The sequence below is a fragment of the Salvelinus alpinus genome, chromosome 15 (assembly GCF_045679555.1).
Source record: "Salvelinus alpinus chromosome 15, SLU_Salpinus.1, whole genome shotgun sequence".
NCBI lineage: Eukaryota > Metazoa > Chordata > Actinopteri > Salmoniformes > Salmonidae > Salvelinus > Salvelinus alpinus.
The window spans coordinates 50,519,697-50,544,166 of NC_092100.1; the positions used below are offsets into that span (position 1 = coordinate 50,519,697).

Here is a 24,470-nt window from a genome sequence, read left to right on the forward strand (position 1 = left end):
TTGACTCTTCACTTGGATTTTCTGGATGTTTTGATGATGGAGACCTAGGTTGATCCCAGATCTTTTATGCAGTTGGTGTGACAATGGCCATAAGGATTTGGTAAGACGGCACCAAAGGATATGGGATCAGGCTAATGGAAACCCACCGTATCCACATTCAGGTGGTCGTCTACCTGCCTTTCTGAGAGGTGCAGCTGGAGCCAGCTAAGTGCAAGTATGTTCTCCAGACCCTGAGACCCCCACAGCAGGCCCGCTGTGTGCTGGACTAGAGAGAGGAGGAAAGGACACCTGCCAGGTAAGCTACATCACAGCATGCTGTCTGACTCTGCATGTCAAAATCTATAAGTGTTATTATGCTTCAGTGGTCTCTGTCTGGTGGAGGATATCTGGTTATTTTCAGTCATAACAGTTCCTCTGTTCATAGACTTCCCATCATTCCTTTGAGAGGTCCTTTATCAGATAATGTTGTATTCTCCCATCTCCAGTGGGACTCTGGGGGTCTTCTGATCTACCCCAGAGAGGATGGCCACTGGGCCATGGTGGGGGTCACCTCCTGGGGGAAAGGCTGTGGCCGGAGCCGGATCAACAAGGCCGAGTCCCCAGCCAAGATAGGATCCCCGGGGGTCTTTACTGATGTCAAGATGCTCCTGCTCTGGATCGAGACGAAACTCGGAAGGTTATCTAACACGTTTTAGACAGTGTAAGCCATGCAGGTCTGGATTTGTTTAATTCATTGGTTTAACAGATGGTCTAACAAATTATTTTGTTTTGTTCAGCAGCAGATGCTAACCCAAACCAAAGGTCCATGTCAAGTAAGATGTGTTTCTTCTCATCAATTCCACATTGCATGTTTTGAAACTGCGCCCACATCCTCTTTGTCATCTGATTAGCTACTACATTTCTATTTAGACAATAGCTCACTTATGCAATTTGTACAATTAACCTTTACCGTATGATATGATTGTAGTATTTGAAGAGTGCATTTGATGCTGATTGTGTACTGTGCTGAAGGACTGTGCAGTGAGGGATAGGCCTGTGAGGGTCTCAAACCCAAACCTTAGTCTGACTCGACAACAACGAGTGGGTGTCAGTGTACAGGCCCGTTGCACAAGGGGAGGGAGAGCTGTGCTGAATTGAATGCTCTTCTTGAATGCACTTTAATTAAGTACGCTTTTAGGCCAATTTACTCACCACTTGACAGCTGTCATGGGCAGCAGGTAGCCAAGCTGTTAAACAGGCGAGCAGGCAGCCAGCAGGTTGCTAGATTCCATTGCCTCTGTTGTGCCCTTGAGCAAGGCACTTAATGCCTCACAACAACAGCCCACTGGGCGCCCAGTGTACAGTGTGTACAGTGGCAAGACAAAGTGTGAAACCTTGGATTTAATAACTGGTTGACCCTCCTTTGGCAGTAATAACCTCAACCAAACATTTTCTGTAGTTGCGGATCAGACCTGCACAACGGTCAGGATTTTGGACCATTCCTCTTTACAAAACTTTTTCAGTTCAGCAAAATTCTTGAGGTCTGGTGTGAACCGCTCTCTTGAGGTCATGCCACAGCATCTCAATCAGGTTGAGGTCAGGACTGACTGGGCCACTCCAGAAGGCGTATTTTCTTCTGTTGAAGCCATTCTGTTTTACTTCTGTGTTTTGGGTTGTTGTCCTGTTGCATCACCCAACTTCTGCTGATCTTCAATTAGTGGACAGATAGCCTTACATTCTCCTGCAAAATGTCTTGATAAAATTAATGCCCAAGTTTTCCATCGATGATGGCAAGCTCTCCAGGCACTGAGGCAGCAAAGATGCTCCCTCCACCATACTTGACAGTTGGGATGAGGTTTTGATGTTGGTGTGCTGTGCCTTTTTTTATTTTCTTCTCCACACATAGTGTTGTGTGTTACTTCCAAACTGTAGTTTCATCTGTCCACAGAATATTTTACCAGTAGCACTGTGCAACATCCTGGTGCACTTTGGCAAACTTCAGATGTGCAGCAATGTTTTTTTGGACAGCAGTGGCTTTCGTGGTGTCCTCCCATGAACACCATTCTTGTTTAGTGTTTTACGTGTCGTAGACTCGTCAACAGAGATGTTAGCACGTTCCAGACATTTCTGTCTTTAGCTGCCAATCTAGGATTCTTCTTAACCTCATTGAGTATTCTGCGCTGTGCTCTTGCAGTTATCTTTGCTGGACGGCCACTCCTAGGGAGAGTAGCAACAGTGCTGAACTTTCTCCATTTATAGACAATTTGCCTTACCGTGGACTTTGAACATCAAGGCTTTTAGAGATACTTTTGTAACCTTTTCCAGCTTTATGCAAGTCAGCAATTCTTAATATTAGTTCTTCTGAGATCTTTTGTTTGAGGCATGGTTCACATCAGGCAATGCTTCTTGTGAATAGCAAACTCAATTAATTAAAAAAATAATAATTATAGGGCAAGGCAGCTCTGAACAACGTCGCCAATCTCTTCTCATTGATTGGATTCCAGGTTAGCTGACTCCTGACTCCAATTAGCTTTTAGAGAAGTCATTTGCCTAGGGGTTCGCATACTTTTTCCAACCTACACTGTGAATGTTTAAATGATGAATTCAATATAGACAAGAAAAATACAATTTGTGCGTTATTAGTTTCAGCACACTATGTTTGTCTATTGTTGTCCAAGTCAAAACCCTCCAAATCAACCGGTGGGAAGGGTAAAACTAGGGAGACACACATAGGGTCAATGCAACCTCATCTCTCACCAATAGGCTACTTGGAGTCTGGACCCACAAATATTGTGAGCTGGTCACTGTGACAGAGGGTGTCATTCTTTGTCAAATTCCAGCAGAATATTCTGGATTCCAGCAGAATACCTGGATTTCTGCGTAGGTTGAGGTTGCAATTTATGCAGAAATCCAGGTAATTCCAAAGGGTTCACATACTTTTTCTTGCCACTGTATGTTTCTGGTCCATTAACGTTCCTTGAATTCCTGGAATTTACCCTTCCCACCGGTTGATTTGACTTTGATCTCACATTGGCTTTCTCTCAGTGGTGGAAAAAGTACCCAATTGTCATACTTTAGTAAAAGTAAAGATACCTTAATAGAAAATGACTACTTGAGTAAAAGTATCTGAAAGTATTTGGTTTTAAACATACTTCAGTATCAAATGTAATTGCTAAAATATACCTAAGAATCAAAAGTTAAATCCTTTGACATTCCTTATATTAAGAACCTGACGACACCATTTGTTTCTTTTTTTTAAGGATAGCCAGGTGCACACTCCAACACTCAGACATCATTTACAGATAGCCAGGTGTACACTCCAACACTCAGACATCATTTACAGATAGCCAGGTGTACACTCCAACACTCAGACATCATTTACAGATAGCCAGGTGCACACTCCAACACTCAGACATCATTTACAGATAGCCAGGTGCACACTCCAACACTCAGACATCATTTACAGATAGCCAGGTGCACACTCCAACACTCAGACATCATTTACAGATAGCCAGGTGTACACTCCAACACTCAGACATCATTTACAGATAGCCAGGTGCACACTCCAACACTCAGACATCATTTACAGATAGCCAGGTGTACACTCCAACACTCAGACATCATTTACAGATAGCCAGGTGCACACTCCAACACTCAGACATCATTTACAGATAGCCAGGTGCACACTCCAACACTCAGACATCATTTACAGATAGCCAGGTGTACACTCCAACACTCAGACATCATTTACAGATAGCCAGGGGTACACTCCAACACTCAGACATCATTTACAGATAGCCAGGTGCACACTCCAACACTCAGACATCATTTACAGATAGCCAGGTGCACACTCCAACACTCAGACATCATTTACAGATAGCCAGGTGTACACTCCAACACTCAGACATCATTTACAGATAGCCAGGGGTACACTCCAACACTCAGACATCATTTACAGATAGCCAGGTGTACACTCCAACACTCAGACATCATTTACAGATAGCCAGGTGCACACTCCAACACTCAGACATCATTTACAGATAGCCAGGTGCACACTCCAACACTCAGACATCATTTACAGATAGCCAGGGGTACACTCCAACACTCAGACATCATTTACAGATAGCCAGGGGTACACTCCAACACTCAGACATCATTTACAGATAGCCAGGTGCACACTCCAACACTCAGACATCATTTACAGATAGCCAGGGGTACACTCCAACACTCAGACATCATTTACAGATAGCCAGGTGCACACTCCAACACTCAGACATAATTTACAGATAGCCAGGGGTACACTCCAACACTCAGACATCATTTACAGATAGCCAGGTGCACACTCCAACACTCAGACATCATTTACAGATAGCCAGGTGCACACTCCAACACTCAGACATCATTTACAGATAGCCAGGGGTACACTCCAACACTCAGACATCATTTACAGATAGCCAGGTGCACACTCCAACACTCAGACATCATTTACAGATAGCCAGGGGTACACTCCAACACTCAGACATCATTTACAGATAGCCAGGTGCACACTCCAACACTCAGACATCATTTACAGATAGCCAGGTGCACACTCCAACACTCAGACATCATTTACAGATAGCCAGGTGCACACTCCAACACTCAGACATCATTTACAGATAGCCAGGTGCACACTCCAACACTCAGACATCATTTACAGATAGCCAGGGGTACACTCCAACACTCAGACATCATTTACAGATAGCCAGGTGCACACTCCAACACTCAGACATCATTTACAGATAGCCAGGTGCACACTCCAACACTCAGACATCATTTACAGATAGCCAGGTGCACACTCCAACACTCAGACATCATTTACAAATAGCCAGGTGCACACTCCAACACTCAGACATCATTTACAGATAGCCAGGTGCACACTCCAACACTCAGACATCATTTACAAATAGCCAGGTGCACACTCCAACACTCAGACATCATTAACAAATAGCCAGGGGTACACTCCAACACTCAGACATCATTTACAGATAGCCAGGGGTACACTCCAACACTCAGACATCATTTACAGATAGCCAGGGGTACACTCCAACACTCAGACATAATTTACAGATAGCCAGGTGCACACTCCAACACTCAGACATCATTTACAGATAGCCAGGTGCACACTCCAACACTCAGACATCATTTACAGATAGCCAGGTGCACACTCCAACACTCAGACATCATTTACAGATAGCCAGGTGCACACTCCAACACTCAGACATCATTTACAGATAGCCAGGTGCACACTCCAACACTCAGACATCATTTACAGATAGCCAGGTGCACACTCCAACACTCAGACATCATTTACAGATAGCCAGGTGCACACTCCAACACTCAGACATCATTTACAGATAGCCAGGGGTACACTCCAACACTCAGACATCATTTACAGATAGCCAGGTGCACACTCCAACACTCAGACATCATTTACAGATAGCCAGGTGCACACTCCAACACTCAGACATCATTTACAGATAGCCAGGTGCACACTCCAACACTCAGACATAATTTACAAATAGCCAGGTGCACACTCCAACACTCAGACATCATTTACAGATAGCCAGGTGCACACTCCAACACTCAGACATCATTTACAAATAGCCAGGTGCACACTCCAACACTCAGACATCATTTACAAATAGCCAGGTGCACACTCCAACACTCAGACATCATTTACAAATAGCCAGGGGTACACTCCAACACTCAGACATCATTTACAGATAGCCAGGGGTACACTCCAACACTCAGACATCATTTACAGATAGCCAGGGGTACACTCCAACACTCAGACATAATTTACAGATAGCCAGGTGCACACTCCAACACTCAGACATCATTTACAGATAGCCAGGTGCACACTCCAACACTCAGACATCATTTACAGATAGCCAGGTGCACACTCCAACACTCAGACATCATTTACAGATAGCCAGGTGCACACTCCAACACTCAGACATCATTTACAGATAGCCAGGTGCACACTCCAACACTCAGACATCATTTACAGATAGCCAGGTGCACACTCCAACACTCAGACATCATTTACAGATAGCCAGGTGCACACTCCAACACTCAGACATCATTTACAGATAGCCAGGTGCACACTCCAACACTCAGACATCATTTACAGATAGCCAGGTGCACACTCCAACACTCAGACATCATTTACAGATAGCCAGGTGCACACTCCAACACTCAGACATCATTTACAGATAGCCAGGGGTACACTCCAACACTCAGACATCATTTACAGATAGCCAGGTGCACACTCCAACACTCAGACATCATTTACAGATAGCCAGGTGCACACTCCAACACTCAGACATCATTTACAGATAGCCAGGTGCACACTCCAACACTCAGACATCATTTACAAATAGCCAGGTGCACACTCCAACACTCAGACATCATTTACAGATAGCCAGGTGCACACTCCAACACTCAGACATCATTTACAAATAGCCAGGTGCACACTCCAACACTCAGACATCATTTACAAATAGCCAGGTGCACACTCCAACACTCAGACATCATTTACAAATAGCCAGGGGTACACTCCAACACTCAGACATCATTTACAGATAGCCAGGGGTACACTCCAACACTCAGACATCATTTACAGATAGCCAGGGGTACACTCCAACACTCAGACATCATTTACAGATAGCCAGGTGCACACTCCAACACTCAGACATCATTTACAGATAGCCAGGTGCACACTCCAACACTCAGACATCATTTACAGATAGCCAGGTGCACACTCCAACACTCAGACATCATTTACAGATAGCCAGGTGCACACTCCAACACTCAGACATCATTTACAGATAGCCAGGTGCACACTCCAACACTCAGACATCATTTACAGATAGCCAGGTGCACACTCCAACACTCAGACATCATTTACAGATAGCCAGGTGCACACTCCAACACTCAGACATCATTTACAGATAGCCAGGGGTACACTCCAACACTCAGACATCATTTACAGATAGCCAGGTGCACACTCCAACACTCAGACATCATTTACAGATAGCCAGGTGCACACTCCAACACTCAGACATCATTTACAGATAGCCAGGTGCACACTCCAACACTCAGACATCATTTACAAATAGCCAGGTGCACACTCCAACACTCAGACATCATTTACAGATAGCCAGGTGCACACTCCAACACTCAGACATCATTTACAAATAGCCAGGTGCACACTCCAACACTCAGACATCATTTACAAATAGCCAGGTGCACACTCCAACACTCAGACATCATTTACAGATAGCCAGGGGTACACTCCAACACTCAGACATCATTTACAGATAGCCAGGGGTACACTCCAACACTCAGACATCATTTACAGATAGCCAGGGGTACACTCCAACACTCAGACATCATTTACAGATAGCCAGGTGCACACTCCAACACTCAGACATCATTTACAGATAGCCAGGGGCACACTCCAACACTCAGACATCATTTACAGATAGCCAGGTGCACACTCCAACACTCAGACATCATTTACAGATAGCCAGGTGCACACTCCAACACTCAGACATCATTTACAGATAGCCAGGTGCACACTCCAACACTCAGACATCATTTACAGATAGCCAGGTGCACACTCCAACACTCAGACATCATTTACAGATAGCCAGGTGCACACTCCAACACTCAGACATCATTTACAGATAGCCAGGTGCACACTCCAACACTCAGACATCATTTACAGATAGCCAGGTGCACACTCCAACACTCAGACATCATTTACAGATAGCCAGGTGCACACTCCAACACTCAGACATCATTTACAGATAGCCAGGGGTACACTCCAACACTCAGACATCATTTACAGATAGCCAGGTGCACACTCCAACACTCAGACATCATTTACAGATAGCCAGGTGCACACTCCAACACTCAGACATCATTTACAGATAGCCAGGTGCACACTCCAACACTCAGACATCATTTACAAATAGCCAGGTGCACACTCCAACACTCAGACATCATTTACAGATAGCCAGGTGCACACTCCAACACTCAGACATCATTTACAAATAGCCAGGTGCACACTCCAACACTCAGACATCATTTACAAATAGCCAGGTGCACACTCCAACACTCAGACATCATTTACAGATAGCCAGGGGTACACTCCAACACTCAGACATCATTTACAGATAGCCAGGGGTACACTCCAACACTCAGACATCATTTACAGATAGCCAGGGGTACACTCCAACACTCAGACATCATTTACAGATAGCCAGGTGCACACTCCAACACTCAGACATCATTTACAGATAGCCAGGGGCACACTCCAACACTCAGACATCATTTACAGATAGCCAGGTGCACACTCCAACACTCAGACATCATTTACAGATAGCCAGGTGCACACTCCAACACTCAGACATCATTTACAGATAGCCAGGTGCACACTCCAACACTCAGACATCATTTACAGATAGCCAGGTGCACACTCCAACACTCAGACATCATTTACAGATAGCCAGGTGCACACTCCAACACTCAGACATCATTTACAGATAGCCAGGTGCACACTCCAACACTCAGACATCATTGACAGATAGCCAGGTGCACACTCCAACACTCAGACATCATTTACAGATAGCCAGGTGCACACTCCAACACTCAGACATAATTTACAGATAGCCAGGGGTACACTCCAACACTCAGACATCATTTACAGATAGCCAGGTGCACACTCCAACACTCAGACATCATTTACAGATAGCCAGGTGCACACTCCAACACTCAGACATCATTTACAGATAGCCAGGTGCACACTCCAACACTCAGACATCATTTACAAATAGCCAGGTGCACACTCCAACACTCAGACATCATTTACAGATAGCCAGGTGCACACTCCAACACTCAGACATCATTTACAAATAGCCAGGTGCACACTCCAACACTCAGACATCATTTACAAATAGCCAGGTGCACACTCCAACACTCAGACATCATTTACAAATAGCCAGGGGTACACTCCAACACTCAGACATCATTTACAGATAGCCAGGGGTACACTCCAACACTCAGACATCATTTACAGATAGCCAGGGGTACACTCCAACACTCAGACATAATTTACAGATAGCCAGGTGCACACTCCAACACTCAGACATCATTTACAGATAGCCAGGTGCACACTCCAACACTCAGACATCATTTACAGATAGCCAGGTGCACACTCCAACACTCAGACATCATTTACAGATAGCCAGGTGCACACTCCAACACTCAGACATCATTTACAGATAGCCAGGTGCACACTCCAACACTCAGACATCATTTACAGATAGCCAGGTGCACACTCCAACACTCAGACATCATTTACAGATAGCCAGGTGCACACTCCAACACTCAGACATCATTTACAGATAGCCAGGGGTACACTCCAACACTCAGACATCATTTACAGATAGCCAGGTGCACACTCCAACACTCAGACATCATTTACAGATAGCCAGGTGCACACTCCAACACTCAGACATCATTTACAGATAGCCAGGTGCACACTCCAACACTCAGACATCATTTACAAATAGCCAGGTGCACACTCCAACACTCAGACATCATTTACAGATAGCCAGGTGCACACTCCAACACTCAGACATCATTTACAAATAGCCAGGTGCACACTCCAACACTCAGACATCATTTACAAATAGCCAGGTGCACACTCCAACACTCAGACATCATTTACAGATAGCCAGGGGTACACTCCAACACTCAGACATCATTTACAGATAGCCAGGGGTACACTCCAACACTCAGACATCATTTACAGATAGCCAGGGGTACACTCCAACACTCAGACATCATTTACAGATAGCCAGGTGCACACTCCAACACTCAGACATCATTTACAGATAGCCAGGGGCACACTCCAACACTCAGACATCATTTACAGATAGCCAGGTGCACACTCCAACACTCAGACATCATTTACAGATAGCCAGGTGCACACTCCAACACTCAGACATCATTTACAGATAGCCAGGTGCACACTCCAACACTCAGACATCATTTACAGATAGCCAGGTGCAGACTCCAACACTCAGACATCATTTACAGATAGCCAGGGGTACACTCCAACACTCAGACATCATTTACAGATAGCCAGGTGCACACTCCAACACTCAGACATCATTTACAGATAGCCAGGTGCACACTCCAACACTCAGACATCATTTACAGATAGCCAGGTGCACACTCCAACACTCAGACATCATTTACAAATAGCCAGGTGCACACTCCAACACTCAGACATCATTTACAGATAGCCAGGTGCACACTCCAACACTCAGACATCATTTACAAATAGCCAGGTGCACACTCCAACACTCAGACATAATTTACAGATAGCCAGGTGCACACTCCAACACTCAGACATCATTTACAAATAGCCAGGTGCACACTCCAACACTCAGACATCATTTACAAATAGCCAGGTGCACACTCCAACACTCAGACATCATTTACAAATAGCCAGGGGTACACTCCAACACTCAGACATCATTTACAGATAGCCAGGGGTACACTCCAACACTCAGACATCATTTACAGATAGCCAGGGGTACACTCCAACACTCAGACATCATTTACAGATAGCCAGGTGCACACTCCAACACTCAGACATCATTTACAGATAGCCAGGTGCACACTCCAACACTCAGACATCATTTACAGATAGCCAGGTGCACACTCCAACACTCAGACATCATTTACAGATAGCCAGGTGCACACTCCAACACTCAGACATCATTTACAGATAGCCAGGTGCACACTCCAACACTCAGACATCATTTACAGATAGCCAGGTGCACACTCCAACACTCAGACATCATTTACAAATAGCCAGGTGCACACTCCAACACTCAGACATCATTTACAGATAGCCAGGTGCACACTCCAACACTCAGACATCATTTACAAATAGCCAGGTGCACACTCCAACACTCAGAAATCATTTACAAATAGCCAGGTGCACACTCCAACACTCAGACATCATTTACAAATAGCCAGGGGTACACTCCAACACTCAGACATCATTTACAGATAGCCAGGGGTACACTCCAACACTCAGACATCATTTACAGATAGCCAGGTGCACACTCCAACACTCAGACATCATTTACAGATAGCCAGGGGCACACTCCAACACTCAGACATCATTTACAGATAGCCAGGTGCACACTCCAACACTCAGACATCATTTACAGATAGCCAGGTGCACACTCCAACACTCAGACATAATTTACAGATAGCCAGGTGCACACTCCAACACTCAGACATCATTTACAGATTGCCAGGTGCACACTCCAACACTCAGACATCATTTACAGATAGCCAGGTGCACACTCCAACACTCAGACATCATTTACAGATAGCCAGGGGTACACTCCAACACTCAGACATCATTTACAGATAGCCAGGTGCACACTCCAACACTCAGACATCATTTACAGATAGCCAGGTGCACACTCCAACACTCAGACATCATTTACAGATAGCCAGGTGCACACTCCAACACTCAGACATCATTTACAAATAGCCAGGTGCACACTCCAACACTCAGACATCATTTACAGATAGCCAGGTGCACACTCCAACACTCAGACATCATTTACAAATAGCCAGGTGCACACTCCAACACTCAGACATCATTTACAAATAGCCAGGTGCACACTCCAACATCATTTACAAATAGCCAGGGGTACACTCCAACACTCAGACATCATTTACAGATAGCCAGGGGTACACTCCAACACTCAGACATCATTTACAGATAGCCAGGGGTACACTCCAACACTCAGACATCATTTACAGATAGCCAGGTGCACACTCCAACACTCAGACATCATTTACAGATAGCCAGGTGCACACTCCAACACTCAGACATCATTTACAGATAGCCAGGTGCACACTCCAACACTCAGACATCATTTACAGATAGCCAGGTGCACACTCCAACACTCAGACATCATTTACAGATAGCCAGGTGCACACTCCAACACTCAGACATCATTTACAGATAGCCAGGTGCACACTCCAACACTCAGACATCATTTACAGATAGCCAGGTGCACACTCCAACACTCAGACATCATTTACAGATAGCCAGGGGTACACTCCAACACTCAGACATCATTTACAGATAGCCAGGTGCACACTCCAACACTCAGACATCATTTACAAATAGCCAGGGGTACACTCCAACACTCAGACATCATTTACAAATAGCCAGGTGCACACTCCAACACTCAGACATCATTTACAGATAGCCAGGTGCACACTCCAACACTCAGACATCATTTACAAATAGCCAGGTGCACACTCCAACACTCAGACATCATTTACAGATAGCCAGGTGCACACTCCAACACTCAGACATCATTTACAAATAGCCAGGTGCACACTCCAACACTCAGACATCATTTACAAATAGCCAGGTGCACACTCCAACACTCAGACATCATTTACAAATAGCCAGGGGTACACTCCAACACTCAGACATCATTTACAGATAGCCAGGGGTACACTCCAACACTCAGACATCATTTACAGATAGCCAGGGGTACACTCCAACACTCAGACATCATTTACAGATAGCCAGGTGCACACTCCAACACTCAGACATCATTTACAGATAGCCAGGTGCACACTCCAACACTCAGACATCATTTACAGATAGCCAGGTGCACACTCCAACACTCAGACATCATTTACAGATAGCCAGGTGCACACTCCAACACTCAGACATCATTTACAGATAGCCAGGTGCACACTCCAACACTCAGACATCATTTACAGATAGCCAGGTGCACACTCCAACACTCAGACATCATTTACAAATAGCCAGGTGCACACTCCAACACTCAGACATCATTTACAGATAGCCAGGTGCACACTCCAACACTCAGACATCATTTACAAATAGCCAGGTGCACACTCCAACACTCAGAAATCATTTACAAATAGCCAGGTGCACACTCCAACACTCAGACATCATTTACAAATAGCCAGGGGTACACTCCAACACTCAGACATCATTTACAGATAGCCAGGGGTACACTCCAACACTCAGACATCATTTACAGATAGCCAGGTGCACACTCCAACACTCAGACATCATTTACAGATAGCCAGGGGCACACTCCAACACTCAGACATCATTTACAGATAGCCAGGTGCACACTCCAACACTCAGACATCATTTACAGATAGCCAGGTGCACACTCCAACACTCAGACATAATTTACAGATAGCCAGGTGCACACTCCAACACTCAGACATCATTTACAGATTGCCAGGTGCACACTCCAACACTCAGACATCATTTACAGATAGCCAGGTGCACACTCCAACACTCAGACATCATTTACAGATAGCCAGGGGTACACTCCAACACTCAGACATCATTTACAGATAGCCAGGTGCACACTCCAACACTCAGACATCATTTACAGATAGCCAGGTGCACACTCCAACACTCAGACATCATTTACAGATAGCCAGGTGCACACTCCAACACTCAGACATCATTTACAAATAGCCAGGTGCACACTCCAACACTCAGACATCATTTACAGATAGCCAGGTGCACACTCCAACACTCAGACATCATTTACAAATAGCCAGGTGCACACTCCAACACTCAGACATCATTTACAAATAGCCAGGTGCACACTCCAACATCATTTACAAATAGCCAGGGGTACACTCCAACACTCAGACATCATTTACAGATAGCCAGGGGTACACTCCAACACTCAGACATCATTTACAGATAGCCAGGGGTACACTCCAACACTCAGACATCATTTACAGATAGCCAGGTGCACACTCCAACACTCAGACATCATTTACAGATAGCCAGGTGCACACTCCAACACTCAGACATCATTTACAGATAGCCAGGTGCACACTCCAACACTCAGACATCATTTACAGATAGCCAGGTGCACACTCCAACACTCAGACATCATTTACAGATAGCCAGGTGCACACTCCAACACTCAGACATCATTTACAGATAGCCAGGTGCACACTCCAACACTCAGACATCATTTACAGATAGCCAGGTGCACACTCCAACACTCAGACATCATTTACAGATAGCCAGGGGTACACTCCAACACTCAGACATCATTTACAGATAGCCAGGTGCACACTCCAACACTCAGACATCATTTACAGATAGCCAGGGGCACACTCCAACACTCAGACATAATTTACAGATAGCCAGGTGCACACTCCAACACTCAGACATCATTTACAGATAGCCAGGTGCACACTCCAACACTCAGACATCATTTACAGATAGCCAGGTGCACACTCCAACACTCAGACATCATTTACAGATAGCCAGGTGCACACTCCAACACTCAGACATCATTTACAGATAGCCAGGTGCACACTCCAACACTCAGACATAATTTACAGATAGCCAGGTGCACACTCCAACACTCAGACATCATTTACAGATAGCCAGGTGCACACTCCAACACTCAGACATCATTTACAGATAGCCAGGTGCACACTCCAACACTCAGACATCATTTACAGATAGCCAGGGGCACACTCCAACACTCAGACATCATTTACAGATAGCCAGGTGCACACTCCAACACTCAGACATCATTTACAGATAGCCAGGTGCACACTCCAACACTCAGACATCATTTACAGATAGCCAGGTGCATACTCCAACACTCAGACATCATTTACAGATAGCCAGGGGTACACTCCAACACTCAGACATCATTTACAGATAGCCAGGTGCACACTCCAACACTCAGACATCATTTACAGATAGCCAGGTGCACACTCCAACACTCAGACATCATTTACAGATAGCCAGGTGCACACTCCAACACTCAGACATCATTTACAAATAGCCAGGTGCACACTCCAACACTCAGACATCATTTACAGATAGCCAGGTGCACACTCCAACACTCAGACATCATTTACAAATAGCCAGGTGCACACTCCAACACTCAGACATAATTTACAGATAGCCAGGTGCACACTCCAACACTCAGACATCATTTACAAATAGCCAGGTGCACACTCCAACACTCAGACATCATTTACAAATAGCCAGGTGCACACTCCAACACTCAGACATCATTTACAAATAGCCAGGGGTACACTCCAACACTCAGACATCATTTACAGATAGCCAGGGGTACACTCCAACACTCAGACATCATTTACAGATAGCCAGGGGTACACTCCAACACTCAGACATCATTTACAGATAGCCAGGTGCACACTCCAACACTCAGACATCATTTACAGATAGCCAGGTGCACACTCCAACACTCAGACATCATTTACAGATAGCCAGGTGCATACTCCAACACTCAGACATCATTTACAGATAGCCAGGTGCACACTCCAACACTCAGACATCATTTACAGATAGCCAGGTGCACACTCCAACACTCAGACATCATTTACAGATAGCCAGGTGCACACTCCAACACTCAGACATCATTTACAAATAGCCAGGTGCACACTCCAACACTCAGACATCATTTACAGATAGCCAGGTGCACACTCCAACACTCAGACATCATTTACAAATAGCCAGGTGCACACTCCAACACTCAGACATCATTTACAAATAGCCAGGTGCACACTCCAACACTCAGACATCATTTACAAATAGCCAGGGGTACACTCCAACACTCAGACATCATTTACAGATAGCCAGGGGTACACTCCAACACTCAGACATCATTTACAGATAGCCAGGGGTACACTCCAACACTCAGACATCATTTACAGATAGCCAGGTGCACACTCCAACACTCAGACATCATTTACAGATAGCCAGGGGCACACTCCAACACTCAGACATCATTTACAGATAGCCAGGTGCACACTCCAACACTCAGACATCATTTACAGATAGCCAGGTGCACACTCCAACACTCAGACATCATTTACAGATAGCCAGGTGCACACTCCAACACTCAGACATCATTTACAGATTGCCAGGTGCACACTCCAACACTCAGACATCATTTACAGATAGCCAGGTGCACACTCCAACACTCAGACATCATTTACAGATAGCCAGGGGTACACTCCAACACTCAGACATCATTTACAGATAGCCAGGTGCACACTCCAACACTCAGACATCATTTACAGATAGCCAGGTGCACACTCCAACACTCAGACATCATTTACAGATAGCCAGGTGCACACTCCAACACTCAGACATCATTTACAAATAGCCAGGTGCACACTCCAACACTCAGACATCATTTACAGATAGCCAGGTGCACACTCCAACACTCAGACATCATTTACAAATAGCCAGGTGCACACTCCAACACTCAGACATCATTTACAAATAGCCAGGTGCACACTCCAACATCATTTACAAATAGCCAGGGGTACACTCCAACACTCAGACATCATTTACAGATAGCCAGGGGTACACTCCAACACTCAGACATCATTTACAGATAGCCAGGGGTACACTCCAACACTCAGACATCATTTACAGATAGCCAGGTGCACACTCCAACACTCAGACATCATTTACAGATAGCCAGGTGCACACTCCAACACTCAGACATCATTTACAGATAGCCAGGTGCACACTCCAACACTCAGACATCATTTACAGATAGCCAGGTGCACACTCCAACACTCAGACATCATTTACAGATAGCCAGGTGCACACTCCAACACTCAGACATCATTTACAGATAGCCAGGTGCACACTCCAACACTCAGACATCATTTACAGATAGCCAGGTGCACACTCCAACACTCAGACATCATTTACAGATAGCCAGGGGTACACTCCAACACTCAGACATCATTTACAGATAGCCAGGTGCACACTCCAACACTCAGACATCATTTACAGATAGCCAGGGGCACACTCCAACACTCAGACATCATTTACAGATAGCCAGGTGCACACTCCAACACTCAGACATCATTTACAGATAGCCAGGTGCACACTCCAACACTCAGACATCATTTACAGATAGCCAGGTGCACACTCCAACACTCAGACATCATTTACAGATAGCCAGGTGCACACTCCAACACTCAGACATCATTTACAGATAGCCAGGTGCACACTCCAACACTCAGACATCATTTACAGATAGCCAGGTGCACACTCCAACACTCAGACATCATTTACAGATAGCCAGGTGCACACTCCAACACTCAGACATCATTTACAGATAGCCAGGTGCACACTCCAACACTCAGACATCATTTACAGATAGCCAGGGGCACACTCCAACACTCAGACATAATTTACAGATAGCCAGGTGCACACTCCAACACTCAGACATCATTTACAGATAGCCAGGTGCACACTCCAACACTCAGACATCATTTACAGATAGCCAGGTGCACACTCCAACACTCAGACATCATTTACAGATAGCCAGGTGCACACTCCAACACTCAGACATCATTTACAGATAGCCAGGTGCACACTCCAACACTCAGACATCATTTACAGATAGCCAGGTGCACACTCCAACACTCAGACATCATTTACAGATAGCCAGGTGCACACTCCAACACTCAGACATCATTTACAGATAGCCAGGGGTACACTCCAACACTCAGACATCATTTACAGATAGCCAGGTGCACACTCCAACACTCAGACATCATTTACAGATAGCCAGGGGTACACTCCAACACTCAGACATCATTTACAGATAGCCAGGTGCACACTCCAACACTCAGACATCATTTACAGATAGCCAGGTGCACACTCCAACACTCAGACATCATTTACAGATAGCCAGGTGCACACTCCAACACTCAGACATCATTTACAGATAGCCAGGGGTACACTCCAACACTCAGACATCATTTACAGATAGCCAGGGGTACACTCCAACACTCAGACATCATTTACAGATAGCCAGGTGCACACTCCAACACTCAGACATCATTTACAGATAGCCAGGTGCACACTCCAACACTCAGACATCATTTACAGATAGCCAGGGGTACACTCCAACACTCAGACATCATTTACAGATAGCCAGGGGTACACTCCAACACTCAGACATCATTTACAGATAGCCAGGTGCACACTCCAACACTCAGACATCATTTATAGATAGCCAGGTGCACACTCCAACACTCAGACATCATTTACAGATAGCCAGGTGCACACTCCAACACTCAGACATCATTTACAGATAGCCAGGTGCACACTCCAACACTCAGACATCATTTACAGATAGCCAGGGCACACTCCAACACTCAGACATCATTTACAGATAGCCAGGGGCACATTCCAACACTCAGACATCATTTACAGATAGCCAGGGGCACACTCCAACACTCAGACATAATTTACAGATAGCCAGGTGCACACTCCAACACTCAGACATCATTTACAGATAGCCAGGTGCACACTCCAACACTCAGACATCATTTACAGATAGCCAGGTGCACACTCCAACACTCAGACATCATTTACAGATAGCCAGGTGCACACTCCAACACTCAGACATCATTTACAGATAGCCAGGTGCACCCTCCAACACTCAGACATCATTTACAGATAGCCAGGTGCACACTCCAACACTCAGACATCATTTACAGATAGCCAGGTGCACACTCCAACACTCAGACATCATTTACAGATAGCCAGGTGCACACTCCAACACTCAGACATCATTTACAGATAGCCAGGGGTACACTCCAACACTCAGACATCATTTACAGATAGCCAGGTGCACACTCCAACACTCAGACATCATTTACAGATAGCCAGGGGCACACTCCAACACTCAGACATCATTTACAGATAGCCAGGTGCACACTCCAACACTCAGACATCATTTACAGATAGCCAGGTGCACACTCCAACACTCAGACATCATTTACAGATAGCCAGGTGCACATTCCAACACTCAGACATCATTTACAGATAGCCAGGTGCACACTCCAACACTCAGACATCATTTACAGATAGCCAGGTGCACACTCCAACACTCAGACATCATTTACAGATAGCCAGGGGCACACTCCAACACTCAGACATCATTTACAGATAGCCAGGTGCACACTCCAACACTCAGACATCATTTACAGATAGCCAGGTGCACACTCCAACACTCAGACATTATTTACAGATAGCCAGGTGCACACTCCAACACTCAGACATCATTTACAGATAGCCAGGTGCACACTCCAACACTCAGACATCATTTACAGATAGCCAGGGGCACACTCCAACACTCAGACATCATTTACAGATAGCCAGGTGCACACTCCAACACTCAGACATCATTTACAGATAGCCAGGTGCACACTCCAACACTCAGACATCATTTACAGATAGCCAGGTGCACACTCCAACACTCAGACATCATTTACAGATAGCCAGGTGCACACTCCAACACTCAGACATCATTTACAAATGAAGCATTTGCGTTTTAGTGAGTCCGTCAGATCAGAGGCAGTAGGGATAACCAGGGATGTTCTCTTGAGAAGTGTGTGAATTGGGCCATTTTCCTGTCCTGATAAGCATTTGAAACGTAAAGAGTACTTTTGGGTGTCAGGGAAATGTATGGGGTAAAATGTACATTATATTCTTTAGGAATGTAGTGAAGTAAAAGTAAAAAATATGAATAGTAAAGTAATGTACAGATACCCCCCCAAAAAACGACTTAAGTAAAAATACTTTAAAGTACTTAAGTATTTTTACACCACTGCTTTCTTGTAGAAAGGTTCTGTGGCAGCCCCCCCCCCCCCTTAGCCCCAGTGCTAATCGATTCCCACAAGGCCTCCACTTTGTGTCTGATGGCAGTGGAACAGGAAGCGGATTTGTTGTTAGATTCCGAGGTGTAACCGCTATGTCAGGCCATGCATGCTTGGCTCGCCAAGGCTAACCCCACTCACCCCAGGGATAGAACATCTCTCAGAGTTAACAGAACATTAAACCAGTTACCATTGCAGAAGTGCTGTATGTCAAAACGTGTGTTTTTTGATTATAAAGATGACAGACTGACACTGATGGCTGGATCCTCATAGCATTTGTTTTCTGCTAAATAATTATTTAGTTCTCTGTTTGTACTGCAAATACCTGTGTATTGTGTTCGTGACTTGATGATAGAGTACCGTACGTTGTTTGGCAGAGCTATGTGCTGGGTCTCATGTTTCATCACCCTGCCTGATGACAGGATGTGTCTAGTCCCTCAGAGTTCCTAACAATGGATAGGCTCCCTACTCTCTTTCAATCCTAGCAGAGCCCTCCACCTTGTGAGCCACACACCCTCCAAGTGCTGCTAGTCAGACATGTGCAAGTATGTATACACACACATCCTCATGGGGCTAACTGAATTCTAATTCCAAATTCTATAGCTGACTCTCCCATAGTTACAGCGCATCCAAGGGGCACACAGTAGTCCCATGACCCGGCAATGAGGTGCAGAGGGTCTGTGATAAAACACAAACTCCTCTACTGTAACTACACCACCACGTAGGTCAGAAACAGGAGCCAAGATGGCTGGCTGACAGTGTTTGTGTTGTACGGAGGCACATGTATTGTCGAGGGTTAAGTGTGCGACAGGGTGCGTGTAGAGCCACAGGCAGGGCTTGTGGCTAATAATATGTCCTTTGTGTTTGTGCAGCGTCGGGATGTGGCACCGTGGCACTAGTCCAGGATCAGAGGGCCGTTCAGAGTTTCAACTACCCACAATCCTACAGCAACAACTCTGACTGCCACTGGGTCATCTATGTCCCCCAGGATCATGTTGTCAAGGTGACACATGTTGACCTATACCTCTTAGGCAGAGGGGGCTTTAATATTTTGTGTATTGTCCTGTGCAAGGCCATTGTGACCGAAGGGATTTCCCCAGATCTCTGATCGCTCCCAGTGGAATCATGAATACGGTCTCTGGTGTGGATGGGATCAGTTTACCTGTACTGGAAAGAATGTGTTACTCACTTTGATGCAACCATAACAACAATAATAACAGCAACAGACTGCAATACTGTTGCTGCACATGTCACATTTTTTGCTGAAATTACAATTATATAAGAGTTTACAGCTTAGTGCAAGGATGATGTTGTATTCCTTTGTTATTTTATTATCTTGCAGCTTGACTTTGATATGGAGCAGTCAGATGACTGCAGTATGATTCGCTGATTTGTACTTGGAGATGTGGACGCAAATACATTTTTATTTGTCACATACACATGGTTAGCAGATGTTAATGCGAGTGTAGCGAAACGCTTGTGCTTCTATTTCCGACAGTGCAATAATATCTAACAAGTCATTTAACAATTCCCTAACAACTACCTAATACACACAAATCTAAAGTGATGGAATAAGAATATGTAAGTATATGGATGAGCGATGGCCGAGTGGCATAGGCAAGGTGCAGTAGATGGTATAAAATACAGTAAATACATGTGATATGAGTTATGTAAACATTATTTAGAGTGCATTTTATAAAGTGACTAGTGATCAGGTCTCAATGTAGGCAGCAGCCTTGGCGTTAGTGATTTGCTGTTAGGCAGTCTGATGGCCTTGAGAGAGAAGCTTGAATATGTCCGTAAATAAACCAGCCAGCTGGTCTGCACATGCTTTGAGGACGCGGCTAGGGATGCCGTCTGGGCCAGCAGCCTTGCGAGGGTTAACACGTTTAAATATTTTTACTCACATCAGCCACGGCGAAGGAGAGGGGGGGCGCAGTCCTTGTTAACGGGCCGCGACGGTGGCACTGTATTATCCTCAAAGTGGGCAGAGAAGGTGTTTAGTTTGTCTGGAAGTGTGACGTCAGTGTCCGTGATTTGGCTGGATTTCTTTTTGTAGTCCGTGATTTCCTGTAGACCCTGCCACATGTGTCTCAAGTCTGAGCCGTTGAACTGCGACTCCACCTTGTCCCTGTACTGGCGTTTCGCTTGTTTGATTGCCTTGTGGAGGGAATAGCTACACTGTTTATATTCAGACATATTCCCAGACCTCTTTCCATGTTTAAATGCGGTAGTTTGCGCTTTCAATTTTGCCCAAATGCCGCCATCCATCCAGTTTCTGGTTAGGGTAGGTTTTAATAGTTACAGTGGGTACAGCATCTCCAATGCACTTTATAAACACACTCACCGAGTCAGCGTATAGGTCGATGTTGTTCTCTGAGGCTGACCGGAACATATTCCAGGCCACGTGATCAAAACAACCTTGAAGCGTGGCTTCCGATTGGTCGGACCAGCGTTGAATGGTTCTCGTCACAGGAACATCCTGTTTGAGTTTCTGCCTATAAGACAGAAGGAGCAAGAGAGGAGATAGGATCAGGTTCTGTACCTAAGAGCAATAAGTCAAGAAGCCTATCCAAATTGATAAGACTTTTAAGCCACATGAATAATTGTAATAGACGCTGAAATATAAATGAACAAAACATTAACTTAAGCTGAAAGATCTCTCACCTACAGCACAAACACAAACATACAGTTGAAGTCGGAAGTTTACATACACTTAGGTTGGAGTCATTAAAACACATTTTTCAACCACTCCACACATTTCTTGTAAAAAAACTATAGTTTTGGCAAGTTGGTTAGGACATCTACTTTGTGCATGACAAGTCATTGTTCCAACAATTGTTTACAGACAGATTATTTCACTTATAATTCACTGTATCACAATTCCAATGGGTCAGAAGTTAACATACACTAAGTTGACTGTGCCTTTAAACAGCTTGGAACATTCCAGAAAATGATGTCATGGCTTTAGAAGCTTCTGATAGGCTAATTGACATCATTTGGGTCAATTGGAGGTGTACCTGTGGATATATATCAAGGCCTACCTTCAAACTCAGTGCCTTTTTGCTTGACATCATGGGAAAATCCAAAGAAATCAGCCAAGACCTCAGAAGAAAAATTGGAAGATTGAAAAAATTGTGAAGATGCTGGAGGAAACAGGTACAAAAGTATGTATATCCACAGTAAAACGAGTCCTATATTGACATAACCTGAATGGCCGCTCAGCAAGGAAGAAGCCAATGCTCCAAAACCGCCATAAAAAAAGACAGACTACGGTTTGCAACTGCACTTGGGGACAAAGATCATACTTTTTAGAGAAATATCCTCTGGTCTGATGAAACAAAAATATAACTTTTTGGCCATAATGACCATCGTTATGTTTGGAGTAAAAAGGAGGAGACTTGCAAGCTGAAGAACACCATCCTAACCGTGAAGCACAGGGGTGGCAGCATCATGTTTTGGGAGTGCTTTGCTGCAAAACGGACTGGTGCACTTCACAAAATAGATGGCATCATGAGGGAGGAAAGTTAGAGCACTTGGCCTTTATTAAACTAAACTTGTAGTAATCATGGTCAAATTTCAAACTGTGGGGCCCCCATTGATTTTGTTAGTCACTCTCACTCAGATATCATATTAAAAACTGTAAACATTTCTCTCCAACAAATGGAAAATGTGTAGAATTGCAGGACATTAGCTGTAAAACTGCACATTTTTCCTGGTTTAAGCACTTCGTGTAGGTTGGTCTTGCTGAAAAGGATGCACAATGGTACTGGAAAAGCTCCTTCCTATCAATGGAATAAAATATAGTCTAAAGTAGGATACTGTACTGGTAAATAGATCAGTTAGACAGAAGAATACAATTGATTCTATGGGATCTTCTAATCTTCTAATCTAATCTTCTAATCGGAGCAAATCGAGGAGGGGGGGGGGGGAGTAGGAGTCAAGACCGGGGGGGGGGGGGGGCGAGGCCGAGACAAGTTTAAGTTTTTTGCATTTAATGTGGAACTGACAGCATTTTAGCAACATGAAATATTATTAAAAGCTGTTCATATACACCCCCAAGAAGAATATGACACTTAGGTTAAAAAATATATATAATTGTGAGAATTCAATATCAATATAGTGGCCTTGCGTTTGGACAATTAATAGACACTGCAGTAAATATAACAGACTAAAAACATCTGTCTTGTCCAGGACCGGAGTCTACACAGACAGGTGTGCTATAGCCAATCAGAGCTACAGTGCAGTAGGCCTTTATACAAACAAACCATTTGCCACAAGGGCCTGCCATCATTCACTTTGAACTGGACTGTCTGTTTACAGACAGTTGCAACAAGGTGACTTTTGATCATTAGAACATTTTCACCAAAAGCCACAAAATACACCTGAATTGATTTCTGCAAATATGTAAACACCACGGGAGGTAGGCTCTCTCTCCCTCAGTTATGCACATCAAGATCAACAACTAATGCTAGCCAGAGCAAGATGAGCTAAAATCTAAAGAAGGAATATTAGATAAACCCTCAAACTTTTTCAGCTAGATGGCCGTCAAAATTGCACTGATAAACGATGGGGAAGTGTAGCCTCTTCCTTCTGCAGCTTGCCTGCCAATGCATGCTTGTCCCAACCAAGCACCC

At 44.8% G+C, this 24,470-nt stretch overlaps 1 long non-coding RNA gene across 1 annotated transcript; it reads left to right on the forward strand.

Moving 5' to 3' along the window:
- LOC139540269 (uncharacterized) lies at positions 1–23,735 on the forward strand. Its single transcript, XR_011668143.1, has 3 exons — positions 1–295; positions 486–812; positions 20,706–23,735. It is a non-coding gene; the product is annotated as an uncharacterized lncRNA (long non-coding RNA).
- Positions 23,736–24,470: the final 735 nt, after the last annotated feature.